Source organism: Monodelphis domestica, chromosome 3, assembly GCF_027887165.1.
Source record: "Monodelphis domestica isolate mMonDom1 chromosome 3, mMonDom1.pri, whole genome shotgun sequence".
In the NCBI taxonomy this organism is placed as follows: domain Eukaryota; kingdom Metazoa; phylum Chordata; class Mammalia; order Didelphimorphia; family Didelphidae; genus Monodelphis; species Monodelphis domestica.
Window position 1 is genome coordinate 315,114,859 of NC_077229.1, and position 23,341 is coordinate 315,138,199.

At 35.2% G+C, this 23,341-nt stretch overlaps 1 long non-coding RNA gene across 1 annotated transcript; it reads right to left on the reverse strand.

The window, feature by feature from the left end:
* Positions 1-1,084: 1,084 nt before the first annotated feature.
* LOC103095980 (uncharacterized) lies at positions 1,085-18,443 on the reverse strand. The gene is made up of 4 exons (XR_464350.3): positions 18,344-18,443; positions 11,741-11,822; positions 9,519-9,574; positions 1,085-4,852 (listed from the first exon to the last, which is right to left on the reverse strand). It is a non-coding gene; the product is annotated as an uncharacterized LOC103095980 (long non-coding RNA).
* Between the last annotated feature and the right edge of the window lie 4,898 nt (positions 18,444-23,341).

Genomic DNA, 23,341 nt, shown 5'->3' on the forward strand with positions numbered 1-23,341 from the left:
CATTGATTGACTATATAACATGAGAGTGAGGAGTGGAGGATGATACGAAGGTTGCAAACCGAGATCATTAGGAAGACAGCAGTACCTTGAGCAATAATGGGTAAACTTAGAAGAGGATGGGTTGGAGAAGAGGGGGAGAGAATGAGTTCTGTTTAGGATTTATTGAGATGCCTCCAGTATTTCCATCTGAATTGTCTGATGAGTGGTTGGTAGTTCAAGATTAGAGCTCAGAAGAAAGACTAGAGCTGGATTTATAGATAGATTTAGGTGTCTTATGCATAGTGATGAAAACTGAACCTATGAATGAATATTAAGGAGGTCACCAAGAAAGAGAGTATAGATAGAGAAGAGAACCCAGGATAGACCCTTGAGGAAGGGGAGGAGAACATCCACTGTAAGTAGCAATGACATCAATAAATATTCAGCAATGAAGACTGAGTAGTGTTCAGAAAGATAGGAGAATGAGGAGAGGATAATACCATGAAACCCCAAAGAGAAGAAAGTATATGGGAAGAAAGAGGGTGATTAACAGTATAAAATGAAGCAGAGAGAGTATAGAGAATGAGGACTGAAAAGAGATCATTAGATATGGCAGGTAGATCATTAGTAACTTCAGAGATAGAGTTTGGGTCCAAATGAGAGATCATAGATAAGGTTCTGAAACAAAATGGTGTCTGTGTGAGCAGAGAGAAGAGGACAGAAGAAAAAGATATTTTAAATCAATGTTTAGATATCAAAGAATCAATAAGTCTCTGCAACAAATATGGGATAAGAATGATGAAGACTGAAGGGGCACTCTGTGACTACAAACCTTGATGACTAAAGGAATACCCTGCACAAAAACAGGGAAACTGCCTAATGAATAATCTATACTGATGAAATTATAGGTCCAACAAAATATCAAAGATAACTTCAAAAAATACACTGCAATCTTCTATTAATATTATTTAAGGAGTATAACTACTAACAATTACCAACCATATTTTAACTAATAAATTCCTAGAATTTTAATATACTAGGACTCCCATAAATTTAGACAGAAATAGACATGTTAAAATCTTGTTCTTTTAAATATTCAGGAAGATGGCATCTGACTTGTTTTCTAATTTTGTAAATTTATTTATGATACTTATATTAAAATACATTGGCATAGATGCTACTTGGCAAATGGAGCTACTGATTTAACTATATTTTTCATGGAACAGAAAATTCTCTTTGATGTCCATTCAAGTCACAAAAATAAAGAGGTGTCACTCTCAGTATAAAGCAATGCCCAAGTCTGACTAAGTTCATTTTTGTCACAGGAAAGAAAATAAACTTGAGTTCCAAACATTACAAGTGACAAAACATTTTATAAAGCATTCATTTGGTATGTAGGATGCACCTGAAACATTCTACCTTATCGTAAATGGAAAAACTAAAACAAAGTCAAGATTTATTTGCTGCTACTTTTTCACTGACCTATTATAACTGAACACAACACACTGGTTAAAGGGAGGCCTGAGGATCTACTCTCCGCCATAATAACTGGCCCCCTCCCAGAACACCCACCCAGGTCTCATCATTGTAGAAATTGTCAACTTGCTTGCCTGAGTTCCTCTTCTAAATAAGAGGAAAAGTTTCAGCTGAGGATTTAAATCCCTCAGAAGGCAAAGGTCTTTTTTTGGCAAAACTTGCATATTTCCTTTGTGGCCAATTAGTGACAATTTCACTTTCACAAGACAGCCGTCTTCCTGTCCAATTTGACAAGGCACAGCAAGAAAATTGGCACCCAACTCAGTGTCAGTGGTAGTCCAAGATCCCACCACTATTTAAAAAAAGGAGGGGTTGGGGGGGCTTAGAGAGGGGGGATAGATGAAAACTGGAACAGATTCCCTCAGCTCAGGCCAGTCCCACCTCTACTGGAGCCCAGCCATGACAAGACCAACCCTTAAAAAAATCCTGGGAAGTGATTTGTCCTGGTGTGCTCTTTTCAGGTTGGGCTTCTTCTTGCTGGGTAATTCCAACATCTTCTAAATAATTAGTATCAACTCAGAAATAGGACACAATAATCTGAGTTTTGATTTATCTGCTTTTAGAATTCTGTACAAATTATATCCCTCGTCCCACACCTTTTGTAACCAAACCAAAGAAATCTGGAGAGGATCAGGGTGCCCACCCATCAAGCTACAAAAATAAACCTCTGTGTGCTTTCAGATACTATGCTCTAGCTGCTTCCCATCAGCCAACCATCAACAAGTATTAAATACCTATTGCTGTCAGGGACTGGGCTAGGTCCTGGGGAAACAAAGACAGAACCAAAACAATTTCTATCCTCAAGGAACTTGGAGTCATTCAGGAAAGAGAACACTGTCTTATATATTCATATGTAAAATAATCCAAAGTAAGTTTTATGAGGAAGTGCCAGATGTTGGCATGGAGTTGGAGGGGTGGGATTGGAGATCATGAAACGTTTCATATAGAAGTTTATGCTTGAGCTTAGTTTCCTGAAGGAAACGATTCTAAGAGATGGTGATGAGGACAGAGTGGATGGAATGGGTTGGTTAACGCCATATTGGCTAACTTGCAGTGGCTAATATCAATAAAATCAATGAAGTAAATTGGCTGAGGATGCTAACACTTTTTAATCCTTCCTTACCTTTGTTCCTATGCTCTGGCTTGTAAGTCAATTGCCTCAATAGTTCAACCTGGGGTTCCTACCCTTTTTTGTGTTATGAACCCTTTTGGTAATCTCATAAGACCTATAAGCCTCTTATTATCTTAAATGCACAAAGTCAAATACAAAGGATTACAAAGGAAATTAATGATATTGTTGTTTGATAATTAGTTTTATATATATATTTACATATATATTTTTAATGTGTTCACATATCCTCAGTTAATAAGAACATATTTGGATACAATAGATGCCAATCTCTCTCCCTCTCTCTGTCAATCTGTGTGTGTGTATCTGTCTGTTTCTATCTTTTTGTCTCTCTCCCTCTCTCTATGTGTATGTGTATGCATGCATCTGTCTATCTCTCTATGTCTCCATCTCTGTTTCTGTCTCTGTGTATATCTTTCTGTTTCTGTCTATCGTTGTGTCCCTTTCTGTCTCTGTCTCTTTCTCTCTCTGCCTCTCCTTCTCCCACTCTTTCTCCCTACCCCACCACACCACTCCCCAAAAGTAAGCTGATCTCTGCCTATTTTATCCCAAGGCTTTGCATACTGGTCAGTCTTTGCCTCTGGACCCTCAAGTATAGTTAAAAAGAATCCTGACTCCCCTTTTCATCTCCAAGATTTGCTCCTACCACAGCAGTCATCAAGGTTCTACCACTGGGTAGAGCCAAGTAGGACTAGGAAATTTCCCACTTGTCATAGGATAATAGATCTAGAGTGGAAAGGGTTCTTGGGGGCCATCTAGATCAATACCCTCATTGTACTGAGGCTGAGAGAAGCTGTAAACTATCTTACATGACACAGGTAGTAAAGTCAGCAGTGGCATTTGGACCTTGTCCTCTGACTTCAGAGCTGGGACACATTCCACTGTGCCATGCTTCTTTGCCGGTTCCTTAACCATCCCCATACTAATTTTCTCTCCTGTATCCTTGCTCCACCACTTACTTGCATATCTGCTTTTTTATTTTTCTCTTGTTCACTCGCTCATTTTCCAACCATCAGAAAGGTGTGGTGAAAAACAAATCATGGCGGAATATTATTAATGTGAAAGAACTCTGTTCAGCACTCAAGCCTTTTGGAGGAAGAGTTCAAAGGAGTTTACTGCAGAAATAATAACATCTTGGCTAAAGGGAAAACTCTTTGAAACTCTTATAACAGACACTTCCTAAGAAAATGAGCAGCATAAGCATCTTTGCTCATGGGCCATAACCTTTTTATGTTGATAAAGAAGGTATGAGGGGATGAATCTGAAAATAGAATGTGATGGTCAGAAGCTATAATCAAGGCAGGTCTTTATTATGTGACTTTAAGAAAGGTCTGTAACTACTGTGAACCTCAGTTACCCCATCTGTAAAATAAAGATAATCTTGTATTTGCCTGAAATATTTATTGTGCATCTACTATCTGCCAGGCATAACCATTTTACAAACATCATCTCATTTGATCCTCAAAACAATCCTGGGAGATAAGTGCTATTATTATCCCCATCTTATAGATAGAGAAACTGAGGCAGAGGTTAAGTAACTTGCCCAGGGTCACACAGCTAAATAAGGGTCAGAGGCCACATTTCAACTTAGGTCTTCATGATTCAGGCCCAGCCCTATATCCAATGAGCCCCTTAGTTGCTTGTTGAAGAAGTAAACCAGGTGGTCCCTAGAGATGTCTGTGAGCTCTGAGATCTCTAATTCTATCATTTTATTGCCCCGTTATGGTGAAGAATGACCCCCAAATCATATCTTACCCACTACATGAAAGGTGTCAATTGCCAATACACCCACTTCATACCATTTGAGGGACCCTAAAGTCATCACACACACACTGAACCCCAATAGTCATGGGGGTGGTCCAAACTCCTCTTTTTATTCCAGTTCTCCCACTGGTCACTGGCAATGTAGGCTTCTGCATTCATGGCAACTGTTCCAGCACTTGGATGCGAGGCTCACAGTCTGTGCATGTCCCATGCATGTGGCTTCTTGCATATGTCTGCACATCATTTCTCAGGAAACTCTATTTCGCACTACACCAGCTTGATGAGGAGCTGTTGTTCACACCCACTGAGAAATAACTCCATGTGAGAATAATACCTTTACAACTTTGAAATGTCCTCAGACAGACTTTTCATCTCCAGGCCATCAACCTGCTGTGAACTCTCATCCTGACTTTTCACACGTACAGGCAGCAGTCATGCCACATTCTGTAAAACAATGCAAAGAGACAAGGAGATGAAGGGAAATAAAGAATTGAGTATAAAGCTCAAAATCTTTCTAGTTCAATGATTTAAATAATATCAGTCTCCTTATACAGGCATATTGTTAACTCTGACACTAAATTTCTCAGCAAAGGTTCCGTTTTTGATCACCAAATATTATATGTGCACAGTAATGGGTTAGGATCTCTATAATGTCTCAAAAGCTGTCTCTGAAGACTTTGTATTCATAATTGTTCTAAAATGTATATATACACATATAAATTTCATCTACCTTATAGCTATATATTATTATAAAAATTATATATCATCTAGTCATGTGGTTTGTGTGTAGATGTATTAAAGCTGCAAATCTTAGTTAATAAGAATAGTAAGAGAGAGAAGGGCAATTCAAGATAGTGGGATATTCTAATCAAGGCAGAATTAAATATAAGACCATTTTTGTCCAGCTATGTCTGGTGAAAAATGTTAATTGTAATACTTCATTTTTCTTCCTTCACAAGTAAACCTAAACTAATTATTTCATGAACTAGCAGTGCCATCCAACCAATATTATAAAAGACAGAATTTTACGCTGTCAGTCTTTCTTCTTTATCTATTCTAATATCTATTATGTGTTATAAATATATATATATATAACATATGTAGATATACAAACTTGTATATAAACATATATATATATACCCACACATCCACATACATATCTACCTACACACATACATATACATAAGATTAAGTATGTGTTCAATAGATTTGGTAAATTTTTTTTTAATAAATGAAACAGTAGATCGATTCACTTCTAAAACGTTTAGCTAAAATTAAATGATATAGATATTCCTAGAACTTAAAAACCAGAGAATCAGAGAGAGAGAGGAGAGGGAGAAGGACAAAGAGATGGAGGGGAAGTGAGAGAGAGAGGGAGAAAGAGAGAGGGAATAACATATTTTTACTTTAAGGCTTATCATCCAACTTTAAATATAAATATTCTTTCAACTTTAAATATAAATATTTGGCAATTATTTGCATTTCTAATCACCATAATGTACATCCTCACTCACACCCATGCCCACACATGGATACAATTGTATTTATTATTTTAGTTTGACTTGATGTTCCTGAAATTGAATTTTTAAGACATCTTCTTTCCCAAAAGTTAATGAGCACAGTTACATAGCTTTGGGTTTGTACTTCCCAGAAAGTTCAAGATGTTACATATAGAAATGTTTGAGCTTTGTGAAATTCATAGTGAGACCAAGAAATATGATCTATCACACAGGAAAACTTTCATGATCAAAGATATTTGTTTCCAATAAATTTTTCTTTCAAACCTTTCAAAAATATTGGAACCTTTCCCCCCCCCTCACCTTTTTTTTTTCTAAAGCAGATTTGGCTTGTAAAAAACTAAAATGCTTTCTATAATACAGAAGTAAACACCCATCTCGGAGCAGTGAAACTCTCCCACAGGCTGCAATTACCACAATTTCTGTGTTTAGGTAAATGGATTCCAGAGAAAAAGAGCAAGATTTTCTTTTTTTTTTTTTAAGGAAAAAAGATTTCACTTTTCTAGTGAAAACGCTTAAATGTTATGACTGTGAGAAAATACACACACTCTAATATCTCACATTTAAAATCCTTTCAGGGACACAGCATGTGGCCATTTTATTTGTGAGAGGCTTTCAAATGAATACTGAGTACCAAACAAGCCGGCATCTGTAATAAATTTCACCTGTTACTCTTAGAGCGCAGCCCAGCTGTTCCATGAAGTCAGTCACTAATCCAAGAAGCAATGGGGGCTCTATGAACTTGAGTATCAATTGCATTACAAACTTAATCAATCAGTAAACATTTATTAAATGCCTACTATGTACCTAACATATCTGGGGAGGTTTCAAGGTCTCCAGGGGCCTAAATAATAGTTGACTTGTCCTTCCACCCATTAACTACACTGAGTCAAGAGGTTCTTTCTTGTGATTAGTCTAAACTCTTCCGCTGCCACTTTAGTCCAGCTATGTTAGGTGTGGTGATGCAAACACAAAGAACAAAGCAATCCCTATTTTCAAGGAGTTTACTAAAATAATCAACAGTTGGTTTCCTATTTATATCTCCCTCAAAAAAAGAAAAAAATTTTCTCCATCAGAAATAATGTAAAAGTAATTGAGTTGTATTAATTTGATTATTGAATTGTTTTCTTTCTTGGCATTTAAGATTACTATGGACAGCTATGTGGCTCAGGCCTGGAGGTGGGAGGTCCTGAGTGTCTGACCTTTAGACACTTTCTAGTGGTATGACTCTAGGCAAGTCACTTAACCCTAACCTTACCTTCTGTCTTAGAATTCACACTTAGAATTGATTCTAAAATGAAAGGTAAGGATTTTTTAAAAAGATTTCTAATCTTTAAAAATAAAAACAAACAGGAAAAAATATATTCCAGGATCCCTTTAAAGCTATTAGTGCTCTAGTTGGCATAAATTAACCATAGACTCTTCACAGAAGGACCAGAGAAAGTAGAGAGGAAGAGAGGTTATAGGAGATTTTTGAAGAACATTATTATTGAGTCTAGGATGGAGAAAGTTATCTTCCTGGTCTGATTCTCCATTATTAGATATAATAAAGTTTATCTGATCACAAAAAGCATGATCACATTCCCCTTTTTATACTAATTCTCATTTATTTAGCATAAGATAACTTAAGCTGCTACTTATCTTTTATATGCATCACTCATCTAGGCATTAGCCCCTTAAAGACGAGGACCATATCTTCTGCCTCTTTCTATGTTTGGTGTCTAGAAAAGATTTTTGGTAATAATGATGTTGAGGAAGTATTCTCAGAACTGCTTCCAAGAAGAAGTATATTTCTATTTTTTTAATGATGTCCATTATCACTTTGTTTATTACTTCATTTTGTCAGTAATTGGGTGGACTCATTAAACTTTATCAAAAAATAGAATTGTTATTCTATTGTTGTTCAGTCATTTCAACAGTGTCTGATCTGATTCTTTGTGACCCCATTTGGGGTTTTTCTTGGTAAAGATACTGAAGTAGTTCACCATTTGCTTCTCTAACCCATTTACAAATGACGAAACTGAACCAAATGAGGTTAAGTGACTTGGAGTCATACAGCTAGAATCTGAGGGCAAATTTGAACTCAGATCTTAAGTCTCCAGGCCAGTACTCTTTTATCCACTGCACCACCTAGCTACCTATTGTTATTCTATTGTTATTCTATTATAAAGCAAATTGCCTCCATTGTTTTCCTGGTACCATCAATGACACTGTTTGGGACTAAATATCTTGGATAGTTTTCTAGGAGGTCTCTCAATCCAAATTCGGAGGCTATCAGAATTGTAATCCAAGATTGCTTTTTATAAAATTTTCAACATCAAACTTCCTATCAATCCAATATGTGATTAATTATTTCCTTAAGGAAATCAGAACAGAACCATTGCTGATTTTATTTTTTAATTGAGAAAAGATTAAAGCCAGAATTTGGGAATAGGTAACATTCTTGCAGCAAGACTATTTGGGCCATATTAATTTGAAGTTCTTGTGAAGAACCAACATTTGGGATTGAAGCTCAACTGAAAAGAATGCCTCCTAAGAAGCAAATCTTCAGTCTGAATAAAAGCAGCAGTAAGATGGGTTTAATTAATTAATTAAGCTGGTCACCAGGAAAAATGGCCTCACTTAATGTAGCTTAACAGTAAAAGGAGGGGATGAACGAATCTTATTGTTCAGGACCCTGAAGGCTTCCCCCTCCTCAAACTATCTTGCCTTTGCTTATCTATATAAAAACTGCATCTCTCCCTCCCTCTCTAGCCCATCTCCAACAGAATGTAAGCATCTTTAAGGCAGGGATTATTTAATTTTTCTCTTATCTCCAACAACTAGCACACCAGCCTGTAGCTCGCATCACCAGCACCTAGCAGATAATTATCACTGAATAAATGTTTGTTAAATTGAATTCAGTAACCTCAGAAAAGGAGGAACAGTGCCTACAAAAGCCAATAAAAAAATCCCATTAATTTTTTTGTTCTTTCATCAGATACTCTTAGGCAAACCTAATTTTTGACCACATATTGTTTTTTTCAAAATTAGAATATTATTGATTGAGTAAAATATCATGTTTATATACTAACAAAATAACACTCCATTATCAGTCCCCTTCTCCCACAGTCATTCACCCGTCTATCCATCCCTTTATTTATATGATTACTTAACTCACTCCTATAATACAAAACTGCACTAAGACTTGTGAGACATTCTCATGATTAGTCAGTCAATTAATAAGCATTTATTAAGTGTTTACTATATGCCAGGCCCTGTGTTAATTTCTAGGGATACAAAAAAAAAAAAGCAAAAGATAGTCTTTACCCTGGAAAGGGATGCTATCAGCATTAAATAATGGGATTAGTGCCCAGGAAGCATACACACACACACACACACACACACACACACACACACACACACACACACACACACAATTTAAGTTAAAAAATACTTTTAGAAAATGTTTCTTTTCCTTGTTAGGATCATTCTCCTTATTCATCCCTATTAGCCATTTGAATGATGCTCAGATTTTCCAAACTTCCCTATTTTTTTTTATCAGCACACACAAAAATCTCTCTACAGAGATATTTGATCACAACCGTAGTTACCTGAAATTTCAGAAGTGCAATGTAGGCATTTTCCCTAAGCATTTGACTTCTCAGACCTGAGACAAAGAAATAAAGTGACACAGTCAGATTGTGATTTCCACTTTTGGAAACAATTTTATTAGACACATAAATGAACATTGATCTAACCAATTGCCTTTACAATTAGCATATACATCCCCCTTTAAAAGCAGCTTGAAACCAGTGGCAGATACCATTTAGCTATGTGTCATCATTCAAATTGTTGTGAATTTCTCTGATGACCACTCACAATCCATATGAGAACAAAAGAAAATATAGGTTGATGTAAACAACAGAAAAGGGGAAAAAAGATTCACATAACTCAATTACCCCATCTTGCAAACATTTTTTTCTTCCTGGATCCATCACCTAGGTATATAATAATCATAATTGATATAGGAAATCATACTTGATATAGTTAAGCAGCACCACACAGTTCCTCATCAGGCTGGGATTTTCCTTGCCATGCATAAATGTCATCTCATGTCTTTATGTCTCCCGCCAAAGTGCCATCTCTCATTGATTCAAACAGTGGGCAGTAAAATATGGACTGGGGTTGCACATGCTATTTCTTGAATGATTAGGCTACAAAAGGAGGAGGTTAAAACTGCTTCCTAAGCTGTGGATTGAATGCTTCACAACAACAGATTTTCTGCTGAGTTATGCTAATGGGACTGTCTCTTAGGTTTGACGGCAGCTCCTTTTGCCTAGAAAGCTGGGATGTATTCGCCACCCTCACCGGAAGACTTCTCCCAAACACATGGTCTCTTCCAGCACGTGGGAGAATGCTAAGATTTGGGGAAAAAAATGCTCTATATTAGCACCTCATTCCTATTCAGACTTATCTGCGTTACAAAATGAAACATAAGTTATGTATATGAAGCCTATCAAAACCATCTATATGTATATACAGAAATATTCCTTAGCAGATAACTATGAGCTGGCTTTATTCTAGCACAGTAATTCATTTTTTTGATGCTCCATCCATTCTAAGAAACCACCAATCACTTCGAAGCCATTGTTCTTAGGTTTCATCTTACCTTTTTCATTTCTACTGGCAACAATGACCATTTTATGTTTGAATGAGCTGTGAGGCCCAGCCTTTATGAGAAGGCTTAAATAAACTTTACCATGACAAGAAAATGACATATGAATGTCTTCAAAGGCCTATTCCATTCAGTGTACCCCCATGTATTAGATGTTTTAAAGTCCTGTTCCTAAGAGGGGGAAATTATTTATCACTTTCAAATGGATACTAGTTAGTCAATGATATTCTTTTTTCCATTACCAAGAACATTTTCAGGGCCATTTTTTTTTCTGTAGAGAAGAAGAACAAAAAGGGAGATTGACATCAGTTGTCATTTTCCTGAATAAAATTCTGCCTAAGGAAAGTTAATTATAGTATTCCACTGTGTCTGACATGTAGAGGTATAATGAGAACACTTTGGTTCTAGAGGATTATGGTACTGTACACAGTTCTCACAAACAGAATGAATAATTGAAATCCAGTGCTTTTATGCTCCAATGGGAAAAAAACACAATATTTCATGGCACATAAATTTATCCAGCTTATTTGCATTAAGGTTGAATGATCATAGGTCTGTCCACAGCAAAATAGTGATGATACCTTGATTTAAGTGCGAGACGCGTTCATAAATATTCTTAGGAAGCAAGATGTACCTGCATTTAATCAGCACTTATTAAAATTTTATTCCCTATAGTTATTCAACAGGATCTGTGGTATAAAAACATAATTACAAAAATCAGATTTGAGCTCATTTGACAACAGAAGGGTTTTATGGTGACCTATCTCCAAATGTTCCTATTTGTAATTAAATGCAGCGATCAGCAGTAAGGATTTTGAAGCTGTTTTAGTAGTTCCGCTATTCTGCTTAACATGTGGCACCCGTAATAATTAAAATGATACTAACACATGCACAATTTTATGGCCCTTATGGTGCAAGCCATTATGCCAAATAAGGGCCTCTGTTTTCACAGCATACTGCACATGGTCTCATTACACCCACTTTTCTTTTCCTGTCTTCACACTAACAACTGTTAAAGTGAATCAACACACGAAACGTACTCTAACAGCTTAGTGTTTATGATATGTGTGCTGTTAGTCAGTGAACAGGGAAATCTAAACATTTACTGTTTATGTAAAGAATAGCGTTAGTGTTAGCGAATTGCTTGGGTCTGCTTACTTTATTATCTAGATCACAAACGTAATGATGGGTTTCGATGGCATCTATATTTTCCCTTTGTTTAGCTCTTCAATGCAGATGTCTATTTAAAAAAAACAAAACAAGAGAACTTAGTATTTATACGTCTTGGAATATTCCTTGGGAACCACAAAATAATTTGAAAAGGGTATAAAAAGAGAGATAAATGCATTTGAATATTTGAATATCATTCCAAGAGAGGGAAAGGGAGGGAGGAAGAGAGACAGACAGACAGACAGATATTTAGAGGTATTTGGAGATCATCTCATCCATGACAAGACTAGACTGGATTTGGTTTATCTAAGTTATTAACTGTCTATAAACCATTTTGATGTGGAACCACACTAAAATTTTATAAGAATCTGGGAATTTTAGATTAATGCCATTTTATCCCATTTTATCATGAATAATTTTGTAATTAAGAAGCTACTCAAAGACCTCCTACACTCATTTTACAGTCATCAGTTCCGAATAGCTTTCACTCTCTTTGGTCTGGGACACAGGCCAAAGTAGGTCCCATTGGTAGAACACCAACGGATTGGGCAAAATCTAACTTCTGTAGCTCATATTACGGTCTTTCTGAACATTAGTTGAAAGTTCAGATGAAGAGAAATAATTTTTCTTCTTTTTTTTCTTGAGTCAGACTCAATCCTATTGATTACATTAATTTTGTCAGTAATTTCCTGAAAGAAGAGTCAAGAAGATGAGACTGTGTGTTACAGGCTTACTAGCTCCATCAGTTTCAAAGATACAAAGGAAAAACACCCACAGATTGTAGCATTCAAATGATTTGGCTACAAAGATCTCATAAACAGTGTGACGTCGACCAACGGAGAATCGTGTGGCTCCTGTATGAGGACCATGCGCTCATTACAAACTGCGAAAATATGTGGGACCTGAACATGAAAATTATCAGCCAGAAAGAAACAAATGAGGGGAGGGAAGTGCTAGAGAGAGGTGGGGGAAAAGCAGCTTGAGAAAGGCTTCAAGAATTACACCAGACAGCAGCTTCATAATGGAAAGAATAAGAACATTCAATGCTGTGTAAATATCACCACAGGCCCCCAAATCTGTAGGCGTAACCTTAGCTACACGAAGCTCAGGGTTTCAGGCGAAGACAGAGGCTGAAAGGCAAGACTTCATTCCCGTTTAGCCCATTCTTCAACCATCTTTTTAAAAAAGAAAGAAAGAAAGAAGGAAAGAAAGAAAGAAAGAAATGGAAAGAAAGAAAGAAAGAAAACTCTGCGGAACAATTAAAGAGGAAAGAAATCCCTCTATCTAGACTTGGGGAAAGTTGAGCTCCTGATCTCTTTTCTTTGATTAAAATGAATGTTTGTGATCTGCATTAGTATTTACTACCCCATGATCAAAAACAAATAACCCACTTTGTTTGTTTCTTACTGCAAATGAATTAAATTAGAAGCCATTAGGAGAACTCGCTGTTTATATCCTTGTTTCAGCAGTGGTCGTATTTGAAGTTTCCTGCGGTAAGTTCATTACTCGTATTTTGTCCAGAATTAGTGAAGCGTGCTGAAAATTGCTAATGACAGATGTTTCTCCACTCTGTCACACTTCTTGTATCATTTGATTTGGAAAGCAACATACGGTGTTCTGCTCTATCAGTGTGTCACAGACTGTCTGTAAACAGCTGGTCATAACTCAGTTCAGTGAAAACCATTACTTTCCAATGAAGTGCTGGACACCCTCCAAATTGCATTTTGGCATGGCCTGGGCTTCATAATGCACCAAGTTCTTCTGTTCTGAGGTTACCTAAGGAAGGATTTTCCCTTTTCTACTTGTTTATTGTGATTCAGAAAATAAATACCTTCTCTGCAGCAGAAAGAAGAGCAAAAGAGGCAGACAGAAAACAAAAATCAGTTTGTGAGGAGCCCAGAAAAACTCAGCTAACACAATATCAAACATGTCTGAAATGTCCCCCAAATCTGTGCTTCATCATTTCTCTTTACCCCCTCAAGTTTGATGGGGGGCTATTTTATAGGTCAATGGGTCAGGAGGACATATTTAAATGTCTCCCATCAAAGATAACTAAGTATACTGCCCCAGCCAAGATGCATACACTATGATTCCCAAGCACAAAATCTATTAAAATTATTTCCCTGGTTAGATTTACTGCTGAAACTCAAAGAAACAAATCTCATTTATTTAACAGAGATTTATCAAGGCAGAGACAAATGGTAAGTGACGGGGTGGGGGTGGAACTGGGGGAACCAAACCGCTTTTTCTAAACATTTTCAAACACTCTAAAATATAATCAAAATCAAAATCATTTTTTCATGTACTAGTTAAGTGAATACCAAGATATCACCATAAGCACATTTCTGAAGGTTTATTTTCATTTGGTACATTTCAAATGACAGAATTTTAAAGATTTTTTAAAAATTCACAGACATGAAATCTTTCATTGAAATGCTCTCCTGAGGACAAACAGATGAATAGAGATACCTGCCAGGCTTTTAAAGCCACTTGGGATCTCTAATACTACAGAGACTTTCCAACATTTCTGGTGAAAAAATGAGATATTTCATGGGGTAGATAAAGGAATAAAATTAGCCTGTGCAACAGATCTGATAAATGGAGGAGACGTGGCCCTTTTGAGAAAAAGGAAAGAAAAGAAAAATGTCCATCTTCACACTGCAGCCCTAGAATCCCCATCATCACAGGGAACAAGAGATCCTCAACAAGAGAAAGAAAATGCCATCTTACTTATGGATTAGATGCCTTGATGGTAACTGATGAAGTTATCAATAGAGATTCAAGAGTACATATACTTCTACAAACAACATTCATTTCACATGGGCATAATTCCTTTTTTTTTAAATTCTATAATCCTAAGGGTTCATTTGGAAAATGAGCAAGGAAGAGCCTCTTCCTCTCTGAGATGAAGTGAATGGGTCCTATGTATAAAAGGGAAGACATCACAGGAGAGGAATTATAATCTCTCCAAAAGATTAATTCTACATGGAAACAACTATGTCTTAAAATCCCTGTGTCCCAACCCACCCAAGAACATGCAGTCAAAGACAGCACAATGGTCTGAGAAAAAGTGAAGTAAAGGATGTTCTCACATAATTTTTAATGGGCCAAATTGCTGAAAATTATTCTTACATGTATTTGTTTTATCAAAAGAGGGGGGAAATATCTGCCTTTCCATGGCATGCATTAATCTCCAGAAAGAAAACCTCCTTGCGGTGACTATCCTGCAAACTCTGTGGCTTATTGTTCTCTTCTTCACTGAACTCACATCAACAAAACGGTCTTATCACTAGGAAGTGTAGTGACAGGAAGTTTCAATAGACTGCCTGGTAGTTGGCATTCCTCTCTGTCCATATAAGTGGGTTCTCACCTTTCCTTGGAAAGGTAGCCAGCTGAGAGCATCCCATACGATTGCCTTAGATCCCCTCAAAGCCGAGAATAAAAGAAAATTGAAGGGAAGGGAAGTTTGATTCAATAGTGCAGCTCTCCTTTTCAGATACTTATATTCTCTTTCTCTGTCATATATGTAACTTGTCATTCCAATCCCAATTTTAACTTATTTCTACTGTTGCTAAAACTACTGTGTGCCTCAGGAAAGAAGTACTCAGAACTCTCAGTAGGGCAATTGTTTTTCACAAAGAAACATAGACAAATGTCATTAACTATCACTATTTTTTCCTCCAAAAAGGCAGTAGGGAAACTTCTAAAGATTGATCATGCCAGTTGGTTTGCACACAAAAATGAGGACAGAGTAGTGTTTAGCATGAATCTTATAACCTAACTTGCTTCTCTTCTGCACCCTCCCCCCTTTCTAATGACAGGTTTTTTTTTTCTTCACTGTAAGTAGTGCTCCTTCTAAGCATGAGTTATGGCTCCTAGAGCAGATGGGTGAGGAGAGAAATAATTTCCACCCTATAACTTGTTAGAAGAGCTCAGTGAATTGCCAGTTGGCTGGGAGTTTCAGTGCTCAGATACAAAATACACAGATTCTCAAAGGTTGGTCCTATATACAGTTCTTATTTGGGTATCTCTGAGATTTTAACAGGGCCAAAAAATACTCATTAAATATTTGGCTAATGAAAGCATACAAGAGATGGCTAATGTTATGTTGGGCATTATTGTTGTCCTCTTGTTCTATAAAAGAAACAAGAAAAATCTCCCCTCTGCCTAAAGTATCTATCAAAATAAATTAGGACCCCTTGTGGTTACTACTTCTCAGCTAACAAGAATTTTATTCCGTTATTTCAAAGAAGTATTGCCACAGTTCACATATTAAAAACATTCACCTTGAATGAGGATGACAAAGTGGGCTAAGGGATGTATTATTTTTCCTTCAGCTTTGTAGACAATGTATTTATACATCTTGTTCAAACTGGAAACTTAAATAATTGTTGAGGTGTAGGAAGTGAAATGAAGTGAATTGAACTGAATGAAATCAAAGGTTGTTTTATTCACCCAGGTCTTTGGGGATGAAGTTGTTTTCCCCCCAGGGAATTCTCTATAGAGAAATTGCCAATAGGAGTCCCACTTTTATCAACACACTCAACACAATAGCATAATAGACACAAGAGCATTGTGGGTTAGCACTATTTTTAGTCCAAATACCAAATCTAGTTATAAGTCCTAAGGATTTTAAGCACTCATAGAATAAAATAATATATGACCTCATAGTCTTAAGTACAAGGGCACTCCTTAAAGGTACAGGCATTTAGCTTTGTTCTTTTATAAAGCAATGGTCTCTTTTTGTAGTGGAAAAAAGGAAGGAAAAAAGGAAGGAAGGAAGGAAGGAAGGAAGGAAGGAAGGAAGGAAGGAAGGAAGGAAGGAAGGAAGGAAGGAAGGAAGGAAGGAAGGAAGGAAGGAAGGAAGGAAGGAAGGAAGGAAGGAAGGAAGGAAGGAGGGAAGAAAGAAAGGAAAAAGGGAAGGGTGGAAGGAAGGGAAAGAGGGAAGAAGGCAGGGAGAGAGGGAAGAAGGCAGGGAGAGAGGGAAGAAGGGAAGGAGGACTGTGTCAAATGCTAGAAATGGAAATACAAGAAATAATCCCTTTCTTAAAGGAAATCACATTATAATAGAACAAAGTTGTATTTCTAAATGTATTTATCAAGAAATCTTATAAACTAAAGGGTTATACAATAAACATATTAGGGGAGCACAAAATAATTTACCTGTCAGACCTATGGATAATGTAAGAATTTATGTCCAAACAATATACAGAGAACATTGTGATATATAAAATAGATAACTTTGACAACCTTAAATTTAAGAGATTTTTTTGCACAAACAAAATCAATGCAGCCAAGACTAAAAGGCAAACAGAAGGGGCAGGGGTAGGGGAAGTTGGGGAGGAAAGAACTTTATAGCCAGTGTCTCTGAAAAAGGCCTAGTTTCTCAAAATTATAGAGATACTAAATCAAATTTATAAGAATATAAAGTATCCCTCAATTGAAAAAATGTTCAAAGGATACAAATAGGTAATTCTCAAATGATGAAATTAAAATTATCTTTCGTTATATGAAAAAATTCTCCAAATAACTTTTAATTAGAGAATTGCACATTAAAACAACTCTGAGGTACCACCTCATACCTATCAGACTGGCTAACGTGACCAAAAAAAAGAACAAGAACAAATGTTGGAGGGGTTGTGGAAAAATTGGGACGCTGATACACTGTTGATGAAAATGAAATGATACAATCATTTGGGAGAGCAAACTGGAACCAAGCCCAAAGGTTCATAAAACTATGCTCACCTTTTGACCTAGCAATGCCATTACTAAGACTATATCCTGAAGAGATTAAAGAAAAAGGGAAAGGATGTATATGTACAAAAATAATTGTAGCAGCCCTTTTTGTGTTGGCAAAGAATTGAAAACTGAATGAAAGACCATCAGTTGGAGAGTGGCTAAACAAGTTGTGGTATGTGATTGTAATGGAATACTATTGTACCATAAGAAATGGCAAACCAGAGGATCACAAAAATGTCTGGAAAGTGTGGAAGAGAGAAATGCTGAAGTGAATTCAAGGACTGAATTTGTAAGGTTAGCTCATGAAAAAAAGGAGCTAAAACTCTGGCTGCCAACAGGGAATGGAACTTCCAATTAAGAAAAGGAGTGGAGCAGTTAGAGATTGCTGGTTTTTTCATTTTTGAATTGAAGAGGGAAGGAGCAAAATCCTCACTGAGCCTACTTAGTTTCAAATCCCTTGTTGAGGAGAAAAAGATCCAGACTAATCATCTCTCTTACAGTGGTTGGATAGAGACTTTTTCCCTTCGGGGAAGGCAATAGCCTATCCTTCAGAAGACTCCTTCAAAGCTATATCTCTGTGCCAAGAAATACCATCATCTTAAACCTACAAAGTTACTGAGATCATCTGGGACTCAGTCCTTAGACTTGAGACTCAAACCCCTGAAGAAAACTATAGGAGGATGATAGTTCAGGGGTTTCCTGTTTCCTCTTTCCTGATTTATTATACCCAACCCTTATCTAATAAATAGATATTTCAACTTACTGAGAACTCAGACATCTTAAATGTACTAAAGGGGGATCATAGATACAATCAACCAAAGAAGAAAGAGATTGAAGGGGATTTTCTCTTACCCTTCAACTCTGGTCAGATCTAACTCCATTTTCTAGACAGTTCTGCCTGGGGGGTGGGGGGTATAGGGGGAGGGAGAAGTGGTGTTCCTCTTTATCTGTTCCCTCTCTCTTACTTACCTGTCAAAACTTTGGTTCCTGATTTCCCGCTAGTACAAAAGACATATGAAGAGATGCAAAGTAAAGTGCACAGAACCAGTAGATCCTTATATTTAGTAACAGCAATACTATATAATTATCAACTGTAGATCAACTATTATCAGCAATGCAAAGGTCCAAGACAACTCAAAGGGACTAATGATCAAAAAGGCTATCCACTACCATAGAAGAAAAAGGAGTCCAAATGCATATTGAAACATACCATTCATTTTATCTCCTCCATGAATTTTTCTCTAGTGTAAGCTTTATGCTTCTTGTTTCACAATATGATGAACATTCTCTATGAAATGATTATAAGGAAAATCAATTATCTTTACTTTCAATTATATCTCATTATTTCTGTCAATAACTTTTTAAAAGTGGGTTAGGCTAGGGAAATCTTGGCAAGATGGATACTGGAAGGTAAACCTGGGGCACAATGTTATGCTAACTACCCTGAGATAAATAAGGAAAAGTGTCCCCAAAGCAAATAAAATCAGCAATGACAAAAAAGAAAAAAAATGGAAAGAGTGAATGATATAGCAATCTTACAGAAAAGCATAACTGAAGAACAACCTATCAGCCTAGTATCATTTCTAGCACACCACTCCACTACCTATATCCCACTATACATGACCATATGACTTAAAGTAACATTATGGTTTTCTTTTCATCTATAAAGAATAAACCTTTGGATTCAATACCTTTGCAGAAGTATTAGACAAGGAAAAGTAGAGAATAGTTCCGACAACAGTGATCATTTGGGGTCCCATATGAATGTGTCACAATGTGTGATGTTTCACACCCTTTGAGGGCAACAGACCTTATCCAACCCTGGTGGTCTAAACTATAGGAATAAGAGAAAGATACAACCATTCTGGGACTATAGAATGGAAGACATTGATGATAAGATGCATGTTTAGATCAAGGGCACATAATGAAATGATAATAGAAAAATACAGAATGGTTCAGAAAAACAAAGTATTGAGAGAAAATCTCTTAAGAACAGATATAAGACATTTTAAGAAAGAAATCATTAGTCTATGAAAAAATTCACAAATTTAGAACAAAAGAAGTATAGTAGAGTATACCATATGTTTTAGCATACCACAATAATTTTATAAAAATTGATTATGTATTGGGGTATAAAGGGATCCTGAACAAATGCTAGGAAAACAGAAAAAATAAACATAGCCTACATAGCCAGGCAACAAAAATAGTAACTAGTTAAGGTAATATGAGTAAAAGATACGGATTTGAATGGAGACTGAGCAATGACATCCTAAATAATAACTAAATCAAAAACAAATTATAGAAGCAATAAGTAATTATGTACAAGATAATATAACAATGAAATAACATGCAAAAATCTGTAGGCTGTGACTAAAGTAGCTATTAAAAGAAAATGTATATCTCTGAGTACATATCAAGAAATTGACAACTCATTATGTCATTAGCTAACATCAAGATCAAATTATCCAAAAGATCCAAATTAAATTTTACAAATAAAAACCAAACAAATGAATCTATGGTAAAGAAGATATAATAAGAATAATCATAAACTAGAATATTTTATTATACATTGGCTAAATAGAGAATTCGTTTTTTATTATTAACTTCTTACAATTACATGTAATATAATTGTAATCTTACAATTAATGATGATGCCAAAAATTTTAATAAAATTCTTCTTAAGGAGGCAATAGCAATGTAACTAGAAGATAATTCATTAGACCCAAGTGGAATTCATACCAGAGATGCTAGGATAGTACAGCAATAAGAACATAATTAGCACAATCATGTAAATATAACAAAAGCCACATCAAAATTTCAACATATATGAAATTATATTAATTATTTTATATTTAAGTGCTAAAAAGTATAACTGATACTAATTACATAAAATGTAAAAGTTTTTGAATGAATAAAATCAATGAACCTGGAATAAGAAGAGAAACTATAGAATTGAAAAAATATTTTCATCCACTAAGCAATAAAGGTTTTATGTCTGAGATATCTAGGGTACTTGGACAAATATATAACAATAAAATCCATACCCTAAATGTTAAGTAATCAATAGAAATCAACAAATCATTTTTAAAAGAATAGCAAAGCATGAAGAACCCTGTGAAAACATGCTCCAAGTTATCAACAATAAAAATAATGCAAATTGAAAAAATGAAAATTTGACCACACAACATGCAATTTGACAAACATGATAAAAAAAATGGGAGGTGCTGAAGTCATTCTCATATTCTATTAGTGGAGCTATGAATTGGTTCAATCTTTCTAAATATCAGTTAGGAATTATATGATAAAAGTGACTAAACTGCCCATATTATTTCATATGATGATTCTTCTTTGAGGCATATACCTTAAAAAGTAAACCATGGAATAAAAGGTTTAGTATGTGACCAATTATTTATAATGATATTCTTTGTGATAGATATAATGGAAAATGGTGAATGTCTATCAGTTGAGTCATGTTTGAAAAAAGATGACATGTGAATGTAATGAACTATTGTGCTATTATGTAAGAAATAATAACTATGAGAATGAGAAAATGATCTGTGAATGCATAGAGTAAAATAAGCAGAACCAAAAAAAAAACCCTAATATGTAAATCTATTCATCAATAGATTTATTAGACATTTACCAAGTGCCTAGACCAGGGCAAGGTGATGAGGAAACAAATACAAGGTAAGACAATCTCTACTCTCAAAGCACTTATATTATACTGGGAATATGCAGTACATTCACACATAGATAGCTTCAGATAAATACACAATGAAGATGGGGGTTGAGTATTAACAACTGGGGCAATCAGAAGTGCTTCTTGAAAGTGACATCTTCAGCTGAACCTTGAAGAAAGCTTGGGGTTCAAAAAGACATGGAGAATATGAGGGAGATTCTAGGAATTCTAGGCAATAGGAAAAAGTCTACAAAACCATTGGGGTAGGGCAAAGAGGTAATGAGGCTATCTCTTTTTATAGATGATATGATTAGATTTATGTTATAAATATAAAATCCTAAAAATATATCTAAAATTAATTAAAATAATCAATTTTAGCAAAATAGGATATAAAATAAACCCATGTGAATCATAAATATTCTATATATTACCAAAATGTCCTCCAAGAGATAGTAAGAGATAACATATTTAAACTAACCATAGATAGAATAAAATACCTATCTGCTAAAATATCTGCCAAAACAAACCCAGAAACTATTGGAACATTATTATAAAACCCTTTAATGCAAACAAAGTCAGATTTAAATTATTGGGTGAAATAATCAATGTTCAATGGGTGGTCACAGCCAGTATAATTAAAATGATAATTCTACCTAAACTAATCTACTTATTCAATGATATTCCAATTTAAATATAAAAAATTATTTTATTGAACTAGAAAAAATAATAATACAACAGATTTGGAAAAAATAAAAAATATCAAAGGAATTACTAAAAAAAATATAAAGGAAGAAGGATCAGCAGAATCAGATTTTGAATGTTTTTATAAAGTAATAATAATCAAAACTATCTGGTACTGCTTAAAATATATAACAGTAGATCAGGAGAACAGACAGATCAAAAAGTTGTAAAAGATTATAGTAACCTTGTGTTTGATAAAAGGAAAAATCCAAGTTTTTAGATTAAGAATTCACTATTTGGTCAAAATTATTGGGAACCTGGAAAACAGTCAGGCAGAAACCCAGGTATCAACCATTATCTCACACAATTTGCAAAGATAAGATCAAAATTGAGACATGGGCTAGTCATAAGCAAATTAGAAGAATAGGAAGCTATCAGATTGATACATAAGGGAAAATCCATGAATAATCAAGAGACAGAAAGTTGTGAGATGTAAAATGGATAACTTTAAAATCATTAAATTGAAAAGATTTTTTACAAATTTGTACAAATAAAACTAATGTAGCCAAGATTAGGATGAAAGCAGTAAGTTTGTGGGAAATGTATAAAGTTTCTCAGAATGAAGTCTCATATCTAAACTATATAGAAAACTTTGTTAAATATATAAGAATATGAACCATTCTCTGACAAATTGTCAAAATATGTGAAAAAACTTTTGAATTAAAAAATCAAAACTATATATGATAAATGCTCTAAATCGTTATTGATTAGAGAGAACAAAACTGACGTATCTGAAACCTATCAAATTGGCTAAAATAATAAAAGGGGGAAAATGAGAAATATTGGAAGAGGTGTGCAAAAATGGAAACACTAATATACTGTTAATCAAACCATTTTGAAAAGCAGTCTGGAATTATGCTGAGAAACTTATAAAACTCTGTATACTTTTTAACTCATGAATAGCACTAGCAGGTTATTTCCCAAGATGATCAAATAAAAAAGGAAGGAACTATATGTTCTAAAATATTTATAGCAGCTCTCTTTGTAGTGACAACAAACTGGAAATTGAAGGAATGTCCATCAGTTGGGTAATGGCTAAAAAAGTTGTGGCATATGGTGGAATACTACTGTGCTGTAAGAAATGAGAAACAGGTTGATTTTGAAAAAATATAGAAAGATCTACATGAAATTAAAAGGAATGAAATGAGCAGAACCAAGAGAACATTGTATGCAACAACAGAAATATTTATGAAGAATGATTTATATAAGTCCAACTCCAGAGAAATAATGATAAAACAGAAAATAAGTGAGACATAGTTTTATATATTGTCAACATGGATTTTAGATGACTCAGTTTACCTTTACTTTTGAGAAACCCCAGTATTAAGAACCCCTCTTTTGGTTTGAATGTTAAGCACCTTTTTGTGTGGAGGCTTCTCTATTGGATCAAAGTTTTCCTCTCATGGAAGCCCAGTTTCTTTGCCTTTGAT